At 40.8% G+C, this 3,391-nt stretch overlaps 1 protein-coding gene across 1 annotated transcript in view; it reads left to right on the plus strand.

The window, feature by feature from the left end:
- The first annotated feature begins 1,639 nt into the window (after nucleotides 1-1,639).
- Nucleotides 1,640-3,391, plus strand: part of pcloa (piccolo presynaptic cytomatrix protein a) — a 71,302-nt gene continuing 69,550 nt past the window's right edge. Inside the window, exon 1 of the mRNA XM_032504640.1 lies at nucleotides 1,640-1,882. The gene's annotated coding sequence lies outside the window, so the exon portion shown is untranslated. The remainder of the gene's footprint in view (nucleotides 1,883-3,391) is intronic.

Consider the following 3,391-nt stretch of genomic DNA (forward strand, 5'->3'; position numbering starts at 1 on the left):
TCAGCCTCTTGATAATCAAAACTTTAGTCTCAGGGTAAATCTTAGGCATGTTTGTAGATGTCTAGTTTCAGTTGATGTGAAGGTCTAGTGTACTGGGGTTGTTTTTATACACCCTTAGACCTAATTGATCCATTATTAGTCACAGGTGAAGCTCATAAGACAAGGCGACAACACTTATGTGTTTGCAAAAATTGACTCAATGGGCTTTACCAAGCTGTGAATATTAGAAGACTTTTTGACAGTTTTGTTTTGCACTGAAACATTATTACAAAAGCTGTTGGGATTAAAATGAGCCATTTCTTGTAAATAAATATTGATTAGAAATATATTTCAGCGGCACTTCAGGTCAATTTGTACACAAGCGACAAGACTTTTGTCAGGGACTGTATATATATACTGTAACTTTGATTCTAGATGTATTTGTGCACCATTAGTTTTCCCTTCTCACTTCACTGTTACCCCCTGCACAATGAGGTCATGCTGCTGTTACATCAATCTGCCACTGGACTAGTGGCTTTGGAGATTGGCTTCTGGACTGTGACCAGGAAATCCTATTAACAGTTCTGTTCCAAGTTAAAGTCTCCTTCCCATGCCCTTCACCAAAGCACCATAACAACCTCCTTGGAATACATCTCATAGACTCTGATTTCAGATCTGTATAACTCTCCAAAAATGATAATCTTTACTCTTGAAAGATAAATATGTCAGGACATACCCACAGCGATTTAGACTGACATGAGAATTGGAGGTAATCTCTTTGTGAATCCATGTACCTTTTTTAAATCCACCTCACTCATGACGAGGAGATGCAGATGAGGTGATGTGCAACAGAAAGGCTGTAGAGCTGCCAGACCTAATGTGCAATGTTGTTTTCAGCACATCATGATGTTTTACACACTTTTGTGTCATAGAATCTCAGAGCCAAACATTAACTCAAGCTTTTCCATCAGTTTAATGCACACACATGTCTTCCTGACTCTGCTCTTTGTATTTGTGCTGCTGTGTATTTGTACGAAACAAAAGGGACTTGTATAATTCTGGCATTGTGTTGAGTGTCTGAATCAGACGCCTTTGTGTGTCTTCAGGAAGGGAGGAGAGGAACATTATTCACAGAGAATTCAGGTTGAAGGATCTGCCACCACATGCCATGAGAAAGAAATACGGCCTATTTCTCAAATACTGCAGAGAAATAATACACCACTTACTTTGTTTGTGTTTACTGGCCTCAACGGACTGTTGTATTTAGAGTTTCTCAGTGAAGCTTGTGGCTGCTGAGAGGAAAAGTATTCTTTGGAAAACATGTAGTTTGGCAAGGGATGAATAATTAATTTGGGAGCTTGTTTTGTATTTTTTTGTTGTGCTGTTGTTTGTTTTGTTATTTTCAGTTGATTGCCAGTGAGTTAACCTGACACTCAACTATATCAGAGAGCTACAGCAGGACTCCATGCACTGTGTGTACGAGAAAACAGCTTAGCATGCAGAGCGGTGTGTGATTGGCCTAGCTCTCAGTAGAAAAGAGGATTAGAGGGGCCTCTTATGTCTGTCTGTGTGTCAGAGCCTGTGTTTGTGTGAGTGTGTGCGTGTTGGCAGCAGGTGCAGCCGAGCATGCCTACCCGTGTGCCTGTGCGCAAGCATGTCGAGAGTGAGATTGAGAAAGGAACGGAAAGGAAAGGAGCCTCCACAACTGTGGTCAGGAGAAACTGGCGTTGAGGGGCGGTGTTAGGGGCGTGCCAGGTTCGCTAATAGGGATGAGGCCGGCTCAGTCCTAATATACCAGAAATTAAACATCACATGCAAGTACAGCGTCTCCCGGAAGCTCCCTTACCTCATCATTCCGACTTTGTGGATACATACTCCGGCACATTACCACGCTAAAGTAAAGGTATGTTACTCTTTTTTTGCTTGTCTTTTGGAAACTGCTTGTTTCTCACTAGAAGAGGGGATTATGGATTAAAAGCTCTCATAGGAAGGTTCTCATAAATTGTTTTTAGACAAGAACTCCATTCTATTACATGGGAAAAGATGTTATTGTGGGACATATTTGTTTAAACGGTATCTTATGTCAACAGTGGTGTCTTTGGTGAATTGTTGTGTGTAGGAAGATATTGTTAGTACTTTAAAGCTAGGTTTGTAGTTCCACTGATCCCTATGGCAAAATAAATTGCCTTTGTTAGTGTCTTTGCCTCATACCCCAACTGAGTATCCAAATTTAATGAACAGTGCAGTGTGTGTTATCTGGTTACCAGACTCAAGTTACATTGGCCAGGCTACACAGCACAAACACATCACACACAAAATTGTCAAATATCAGTTCAGTGTTGAAAGTAGCAAAGTTCAATTCATGTATTTTAATGCATTTTAATTACTTCACTACAGTTATGTGACAGCATTAGTTATACTTCACATTAAGATCTTACATAAAAACAATACATAATGCTTCCGTAACAATCTAATGAAGTCATGGGGCAAAGTCTTCTGCAGAGTGAGTATTTTTACTCTCTATACTTAAAGCACATTTTGCTGTACATTTACTTAATTAGGATTCCTGGAATGCATCCTTAAAGGGCCCTGGTGTGTGTGTGTGTGTGTGTGTGTGTGTGTGTGTGTGTGTGTGTGTACTTCTGGGTTTGCACATGCCTCAGAGAGTGCTTGTCCCCAGGGCCTGTGTGTGATGTGGTGCGGTTACACCTGTGTGTGTCTGTCTGGGTGAGTGTGTTTGCTTCATGACTGGATCGTTCAGACTTCAGTCAGTATGTTTAAGAGAGAGAGAGAGAAAAGGGCGAGAGAGACTTCCGCCTCACAGCGTAGAGACAATCAGGCCACGCTTCAGCGGTCAGTGGGAAGAAGCACAGGAGCAGAGCAATTGCTACACTCATCGTTTATCACTGAAGACAGAAACCAAGACTGCCTACACGCACACTAAGGTGAGGAGGAGAAACACTGAAAGAGGAAGACAGCTAATAAAAAAAGATGAGGCATATCTTAACACGGGAAAGCCAAAGAGATGAGGTAGGGATGAAGAAAATATGATTCCAAATGTGCATATAAAAAAAGGGAAATAAGGAAGCAGGACTGTTGGTTGTGAAAAAAGCAAAACATGAAAGGAAACAGTAAAGCTGATTTGAACCCTGCAAACGCAACACTCACCATGGTCAACAGCATGGTGGTGTATGGCCATTTCCCCGCCTCTAATTTACATTTTACACTTTTTTTGTAATGACATTTTATTTAAAGATAACAAACAATATGCTGAGACTGTGTACAGTACCAAAAAAAAAACAAAGGACAGATAGGAAGGAGAGAAACCTAATAAAAACATAACAGTAAGAGTGATGTCCACAGCTGACAAGTAATACATACAGAAACAGACAAACACACACACAGACACACA

This window comes from Etheostoma spectabile, chromosome 23 (genome assembly GCF_008692095.1).
Source record: "Etheostoma spectabile isolate EspeVRDwgs_2016 chromosome 23, UIUC_Espe_1.0, whole genome shotgun sequence".
Lineage (NCBI taxonomy): Eukaryota > Metazoa > Chordata > Actinopteri > Perciformes > Percidae > Etheostoma > Etheostoma spectabile.